Source organism: Triticum dicoccoides, chromosome 2A (genome assembly GCF_002162155.2).
Source record: "Triticum dicoccoides isolate Atlit2015 ecotype Zavitan chromosome 2A, WEW_v2.0, whole genome shotgun sequence".
NCBI lineage: Eukaryota > Viridiplantae > Streptophyta > Magnoliopsida > Poales > Poaceae > Triticum > Triticum dicoccoides.
The window spans coordinates 122,759,282-122,768,147 of record NC_041382.1 but is presented as its reverse complement, the minus strand read 5'-3'; positions in this window follow the sequence as shown (position 1 = coordinate 122,768,147).

Sequence of the window (8,866 nt, the reverse complement as noted above, 5' to 3'; positions counted from 1 at the left end):
ACAAATCACCCAAATTTTCTATGACACGATGACCCACATGTGCCAAACATGTCTATGAATGAAAATTTGCAAAAAATATATTTTACAATGCCCCCTTGAGGTATAGACCATGTTGTGATCAGTCAGTCTAGAGGGCAGTACAAATTCACAAAAATTCAAAAAAAATATAAAACCTTTGAAACCTAGCTTTGATTGTGCAAGAGATCATGTGTGCCAAAATTGAGGTGATTTGGAGGTGGTCGAAAAAATCACCGCATTCCGGAGGGACCATTTGGGTTAGGTGATTTTTTCCACCACCTCTAAATCACCCAAATTTTCTATGACATGGTGAACCACATGTGCCAAACATGTCTATGATTGAAAGTTTGGAAAAAATATATTTTACAATGCACCCTTGAGGTATAGACCGATGTTATGATCAGTTAGTCTAGAGGGTAGTATATATTAAAAAAAATTCAAAAAAAAATCTTGGAAACCTAGCTTTGTTTCTGCAACAGATCATGTGTGCCAAATTTAGGTGATTTGGAGGTGGTCAAAAAAATCACCGCATTCCGGAGGGACCATTTAGGTTAGGTGATTTTTTCCACCACCTCCAAATAACCCAATTTTTCTATTACAAGGTGACCCACATGTGCCAAACGTGTCTATGAAAGAAAATTTGGAAAAAAATATTTTACAATGCCCCCTTGAGGTATAGACCGATGTTATGATCAGTCAGTCTAGAGGGCAGTATAAATTCAAAAAAATCAAAAATATATAAAACCTTGGAAACCTAGCTTTGTTTGTGCAAGAGATCATGTGTGCCAAAATTTGGGTGATTTGGAGGTGGTCGAAAAAATCACCACATTCCGGAGGGACCATTTGGTCTAACTTAAGCCATTTTTTGAACAAATGTGATTTTTTTCCACCACCTCAAATCACCCAAATTTTCTATGAAACGGTGACCCACATGTGCCAGACATGTCTATGAAAGAAAATTTGGAAAAATATATTTCACAATGCCCCCTTGAGGTATAGACCAATGTTATGATCAGTCAGTCTAGAGGGCAATATAAATTCAAAAAATATAAAACCTAGCTTTGTTTTTGCAAGAGATCATGTGTGCCAAAATTGAGGTGATTTGGAGGTGGTCGAAAAAAATGACCGCATTCCGGAGGGACCATTGAGGTGCAGGAGAGTTCGTGGCCGCAGAAGATCCCGTAGCCCTTTCTAGAGACAGGACAGTGACGGAATCCGAGGCAGATTAGCCTGCAGCAGCCGGTTCCAGGCTATCCTGATCTTCTATGGCAGCGAGCTGAGGCACTGGTGAGAGTGGAGCCGCAGAAGATCCAGGGCGGCTCGCAGACTCATCATGAGCCCATGATGCCGTAGGCCCACTGGAGCTAGGGGCTGTCTCCACGTCCGCCTGGCGAACGGCGGGGCGCCGCTTGTAGCACATGGGCTGGGCCGCAAAGCGCGTGTGTCCCTGACCATTATCTGGTTGCCGCGTGGCCACCGGTGATTGGTGCGGGCCGGAGGGCGCGCCTCGCCCGGTCCGAGGTGACCGCATGTCGAGCGGCGGGTCGGAGGCGCGCGTGCAGACGACCGCAGCTGGCGCGTCTGGTCAATCTGTCGCGGATCCGTAGCTGTCACCTGGCGCTGATCTCGGAGACGATTGCCTGGGCCTTTGTGATGGAAATCCCGAGGAGGATATGTTCCCCACGCCGCGGCACACGCGATATAACTCGCCCGGAATGATTTCTTCACCAGTTTCTTCGCCGTTTTCACTGTTTTGTTCTCCTGGCTCCTTTATAGCATGGAGAGTTGTACATGCAGATACAAACACGCTGTGATAAGAAGTTGCAAGCAGTTTTCCTTGCACTCTACGTGGAGGATATGTAGGATGAGTATGATTCATCATCTGTATCCATCCTGTATATTCTTCAATTGGAGAGCATGGATGAATAATGTATTTTTGGATTTATCAGCTTTTATTTTGTTTTCAGGAGCGAAATATAATTCCTCCATTACATCTATTTCCAAATTTTATCATGCAACATAAACAAGCTACACGCTGGCCACGAACAAACCATGATTCTTGAGGTTGCACTTGAAAAACTCACATATAAAATGCAAAAAATATATTCCAAACTAATATTGTTACAAGGTAGTGGACAATCAAATAGCTAAGTAATACATTATGAGGAAGTCACTAACTGACAGAATGAAGTATTTTAGAGAAAAGGTCACACGATACTAGACATAGACGAAAATGCACACGCCAACATCAGGTTGTACTTGCTGTCCGACCGTGCGCACAATGTTGTAGCTATCATAGTTCTGCTTTGAGATCCTGCACATAAGGATATTATTAATGCCATGGAATATATTTGGACACATTAAAACATTAAATTATGGCATATTAGGTACCTCTATCAATTTGGCGCACGTACGTCGATTGTGACCATCTGCCTCATGACAATAGCTATATCTACCCTTTGTTCTGGTTTTGTTCATCTTTGCCTGTAGCCTTTTCTTCGGAGTGTTGGAAATATGCCCTAGAGGCAATAATAAAATGGTTATTATTATATTTCTTTGTTCATGATAATTGTCTATTGTTCATGCTATAATTGTGTTATCCGGAAATCGTAATACATGTGTGAATACATAGACTACAACACGTCCCTAGTGAGCCTCTAGTTGACTAGCTCGTTGATCAAAAGATGGTCATGGTTTCCTGACTATGGACATTGGATGTCATTGATAACGGATCACATCATTAGGAGAATGATGTGATGGACAAGACCCAATCCTAAGCATAGCTCAAAGATCGTGTAGTTCATTTGCTATAGCTTTTCCAAATGTCAAGTACCATTTCCTTAGACCATGAGATTGTGCAACTCCCAGATACCGTAGGAGTGCTTTGGGTGTGCCAAACATCACAACATAACTGGGTGACTATAAAGGTACACTACGGGTATCTCCGAAAGTGTCTGTTGGGTTGGCACGAATCGAGACTGGGATTTGTCACTCCGTATGATGGAGAGGTATCTCTGGGCCCACTCGGTAACGCATCATCATAATGAGCTCAATGTGACCAAGTGGTTGATCACGGGATCATGCATTACGGTACGAGTAAAGTGACTTGCCGGCAACGAGATTGAACAAGGTATTGTGATACCGACGATCGAGTCTCGGGCAAGTAACGTACCGATTGGCAAAGGGGATTGTATACGGGATTGATTGAATCCTCGACATCATGGTTCATCCGATGAGATCATCGAGGAGCATGTGGGAGCCAACATGGGTATCTAGATCCCGCTGTTGGTTATTGATCGGAGAGTCGTCTCGGTCATGTCTGCGTGTCTCCCGAACCCGTAGGGTCTACACAATTAAGGTTCGGTGACGCTAGGGTTGTTGAGATATTAGTATACGGTAACCCGAAAGTTGTTCGGAGTCCCGGATGAGATCCCGGACGTCATGAGGAGTTCCGAAATGGTCCGGCGGTGAAGATTTATATATATAGGAAGTCAAGTTTCGGCCATCGGGAAAGTTTCGGGGGTAATCGGTATTGTACCGGGACCACTGGAAGGGTCCCGAGGGTCCACCGGGTGGGGCCACCTATCCCGGAGCGCCCCATGGGCTGAAGTGGGAGGGGTACCAGCCCCTAGTGGGCTGGTGCGCCTCCCATGGGCCTCCCCCTGCGCCTAGGGTTGGAAACCCTAGGGGTGGGGGCGCCCCACTTGGCTTGGGGGGCACTCCACCCCCCTTGGCCGTTGCCCCCCCTTGGAGATTGCATCTCCTAGGGCCGGCGCCCCCTAGGAGTCCTATATATAGTGGGGGGGAGGGAGGGCAGCCGCACCCTAGCCCTTGGCGCCTCCCTCTCCCTCTCGTGACACTTCTCCCTCTCCCTGAGCTTGGCGAAGCCCTGCTGAGATCACCGTTGCTTCCACCACCACGCCGTTGTGCTGCTGGATCTCCATCAACCTCTCCTTCACCCTTGCTGGATTAAGTTGGAGGAGACGTCTTCCCAACCGTACGTGTGTTGAACGCGGAGGTGTCGTCCGTTCGGCGCTAGGTCATCGGTTTTTTCGATCCTAAGAATGCTGACAAGGTGTGCAAGCTCCAACGCTCGATCTATGGGCTGGTGCAAGCATCTCAGAGTTGGAAGATTCATTTTGATGAGATGATCAAAGCGTTTGGGTTTACGCAGACTTATGGAGAAGTCTGCATTTACAAGAAAGTGAGTGGGAGCTCTATAGCATTTCTCATATTGTATGTGGATGACATACTGTTGATGGGAAATGATATAGAATTCTTGGAAAGCATAAAGGCCTACTTGAACAAGTGTTTTTCAATGAAGGATCTTGGAGAAGCTGCATATATATTAGGCATCAAGATCTATAGAGATAGATCGAGACGCCTAATTGGTCTTTCACAGAGTACATACCTTGACAAGATATTGAAGAAGTTCAATATGGATCAGTCCAAGAAGGGGTTCTTGCCTGTGTTGCAAGGTACGAGATTGAGCACGGCTCAATGCCCGACCACGGCAGAAGATAGAGAAAATATGAGTGTCGTCCCCTATGCCTCAGCCATAGGGTCTATCATGTATGCTATGCTGTGTACCAGACCTGATGTAAACCTTGCCGTAAGTTTGGTAGGAAGGTACCAAAGTAATCCCGGCATGGAACACCAGACAGCGGTCAAGAATATCCTGAAGTACCTGAAGAGGACTAAGGATATGTTTCTCGTTTATGGAGGTGACGAAGAGCTCGTCGTAAAGGGTTACATCGATGCTAGCTTCGACACAAATCTGGATGACTCTAAGTCACAAACCAGATACATGTATATTTTGAATGGTGGGGCAGTAAGCTGGTGCAGTTGCAAGCAAAGCGTTGTGGCGGGATCTACATGTGAAGTGGAGTACATGGCAGCCTCGGAGGCAGCACAAGAAGCAATCTGGGTGAAGGAGTTCATTACCGACCTAGGAGTCATACCCAGTGCGTCGGGCCCGATGACTCTCTTCTGTGACAACACTGGAGCTATTGCCCTTGCCAAGGAGCCCAGGTTTCACAGGAAGACCAGGCATATCAAGCGTCGCTTCAACTCCATTCGTGAAAGTGTTCAAAATGGAGACATAGATATTTGTAAAGTACATACAGACCTGAATGTGGCAGATCAGTTGACTAAACCTCTCCCTAGAGCAAAACATGATCAACACCATAACTCTATGGGTGTTCGATTCATCACAATGTAACTAGATTATTGACTCTAGTGCAAGTGGGAGACTGTTGGAAATATGCCCTAGAGGCAATAATAAAATGGTTATTATTATATTTCTTTGTTCATGATAATTGTCTATTGTTCATGCTATAATTGTGTTATCCGGAAATCGTAATACATGTGTGAATACATAGACCACAACACGTCCCTAGTGAGCCTCTAGTTGACTAGCTCGTTGATCAAAAGATAGTCATGGTTTCCTGACTATGGACATTGGATGTCATTGATAACGGGATCACATCATTAGGAGAATGATGTGATGGACAAGACCCAATCCTAAGCATAGCTCAAAGATCGTGTAGTTCGTTTTCTATAGCTTTTCCGAATGTCAAGTATCATTTCCTTAGACCATGAGATTGTGCAACTCCTGGATACCGTAGGAGTGCTTTGGGTGTGCCAAACGTCACAACGTAACTGGGTGACTATAAAGGTACACTACGGGTATCTCCGAAAGTGTCTGTTGGGTTGGCACGAATCAAGACTGGGATTTGTCACTCCGTATGACGGAGAGGTATCTCTGGGCCCACTCGGTAATGCATCATCATAATGAGCTCAATGTGACCAAGTGGTTGATCACGGGATCATGCATTACGGTACGAGTAAAGTGACTTGCCGGCAACGAGATTGAACGAGGTATTGGGATACCGATGATCGAGTCTCGGGCAAGTAACGTACCGATTGACAAAGGGGATTGTATACGGGATTGATTGAATCCTCGACATCGTGGTTCATCCGATGAGATCATCGAGGAGCATGTGGGAGCCAACATGGGTATCCAGATCCCGCTGTTGGTTATTGACCGGAGAGTCGTCTCGGTCATGTCTGCGTGTCTCCCGAACCCGTAGAGTCTACACACTTAAGGTTCGGTGACGCTAGGGTTGTTGAGATATTAGTATACGGTAACCCCAAAGTTGTTCGGAGTCCCGGATGAGATCCTAGACGTCACGAGGAGTTCCGGAATGGTCCGGAGGTGAAGATTTATATATATAGGAAGTCAAGTTTCGGCCATCGGGAAAGTTTTGGGGGTAATCGGTATTGTACCGGGACCACCGGAAGGGTCTCGGGGGTCCACCAGGTGGGGCCACGTATCCTGGAGGGCCCCATGGGCTGAAGTGGGAGGGGAACCAGCCCCTAGTGGGCTGGTGCGCCCCCCATGGGCCTCCCCCTGCGCCTAGGGTTGGAAACCCTAGGGGTGGGGGGCGCCCCACTTGGCTTGGGGGGCACTCCACCCCCCTTGGCCGCCGCCCCCCTTGGAGATTGCATCTCCTAGGGCCGGTGCCTCCCCCTAGGGGTCCTATATATAGTGGGGGGAGGGACGGTAGCCGCACCCTAGCCCCTGGCGCCTCCCTCTCCCTTCCGTGACACTTCTCCCTTTCCCTGAGCTTGGCGAAGCCCTGCCGAAATCACCGTTGCTTCCACCACCACGCCGTCGTTCTGCTGGATCTCCATCAACCTCTTCTTCCCCCTTGCTGGATTAAGTTGGAGGAGACGTCTTCCCAACCGTACGTGTGTTGAACGCGGAGGTGCCATCCGTTCGGCGCTAGGTCATCGGTTATTTGGATCACGACGAGTACGACTCCATCAACCTTGTTCTCTTGAACGCTTCCGCTCGCGATCTACAAGGGTATGTAGATGCACTCCCCTCTCCCTCGTTGCTAGATGACTCCATAGATTGATCTTGGTGATGCGTAGAAAATTTTAAAATTCTGCTACGTTCCCCAACAGTGGTATCAGAGCCAGGTTTATGCGTAGTTTCTATGCACGAGTAGAACACAAAGTAGTTGTGGGCGTCGATATTGTCAATTTACTTGCTGTTACTAGTCTTATCTTGATTTGGCGTCATCGTGGGATGAAGCGGCCTGGACCGACGTTACACGTACGCTTACATGAGACTGGTTCCACCGATTGACATGCACTAGTTGCATAAGGTGGCTGGCGGGTGTCTGTCTCTCCCACTTTAGTCGGATCGGATTCGATGAAAAGGGTACTTACGAAGGGTAAATAGAAATTGGCATATCATGTTGTGGTTTTGGCGTAGGTAAGAAACGTTCTTGCTAGAAACCTATAGCAGCCACGTAAAAACTTGCAACAACAATTAGAGGACATCTAACTTGTTTTTGCAACATGTGCCGTGTGATGTGATATGGCCAAAAGGATGTGATGAATGATATATGTGATGTATGAGATTGATCATGTTCTTGTAATAGGAATCACGACTTGCATGTCGATGAGTATGACAACCGGCATGAGCCATAGGAGTTGTCTTAATTTATTTATGACCTGCGTGTCAACATAAACGTCATGTAATTACTTTACTTTATTGCTAAAGCATTAGCCATAGTAGTAGAAGTAATAGATGACGAGACAACTTCAAGAAGACACGATGATGGAGATCATGGTGTCATGCCGGTGACAACGATGATCATGGAGCCCCGAACATGGAGATCAAAAGGAGCAAATGATATTGGCCATATCATGTCACTATTTGATTGCATGTGATGTTTATCATGTTTTACATCTTATTTGCTTAGAACGACGGTAGCTTAAATAAGATGATCCCTCGTAATAATTTCAAAAAAGTGTTCCCCCTAACTGTGCACCGTTGCGAAGGTTTGTTGTTTCGAAGCACCACGTGATGATCGGGTGTGATAGATTCTAACATTCGAATACAACGGGTGTAAGCCAGATTTACACACGCAATACACTTAGGTTGACTTGACGAGCCTAGCATGTACAGACATGGCCTCAGAACACGGAAGACCGAAAGGTCGAGCATGAGTCGTATAGAAGATACGATCAACATGAAGATGTTCACCGATGTTGACTAGTCCATCTCACGTGATGATTGGACACGGCCTAGTTGACTCGGATCATGTTTCACTTAGATGACTAGAGGGATGTCTATCTGAGTGGGAGTTCATTGAATAATTTGATTAGATGAACTTAATTATCATGAACTTAGTCTAAAATCTTTACACTATGTCTTGTAGATCAAATGGCCCACGCTAATGTTGCCCTCAACTTCAACGCGTTCCTAGAGAAAACCAAGCTGAAAGATGATGGCAGCAACTATACAAACTGGGTCCGGAACCTGAGGATCATCCTCATAGCTGCCAAGAAAGATTATGTCCTAGAAGCACCGCTAGGTGATGCACCCATCCCAGAGAACCAAGACGTTATGAACGCTTGGCAGTCACGTGCTAATGATTACTCCCTCGTTCAGTGCGGCATGCTTTACAACTTAGAACCGGGGCTCCAAAAGCGTTTTGAGCGACACAGAGCATATGAGATGTTCGAAGAGCTGAAAATGGTTTTCCAAGCTCATGACCGGGTCGAGAGATATGAAGTCTCCGACAAGTTCTTCAATTGTAAGATGGAGGAAAATAGTTCTGTCAGTGAGCACATACTCAAAATGTCTGGGTTGCATAACCGCTTGACTCAGCTGGGAGTTAATCTCCTGGATGACGCGGTCATTGACAGAATCCTTCAGTCGCTTCCACCGAGCTACAAGAGCTTTGTGATGAACTTCAATATGAAGGGGATGGAAAAGACCATTCCTGAGGTATATTCATTGCTAAAATCAGGGGAGGTGGAGATCAAA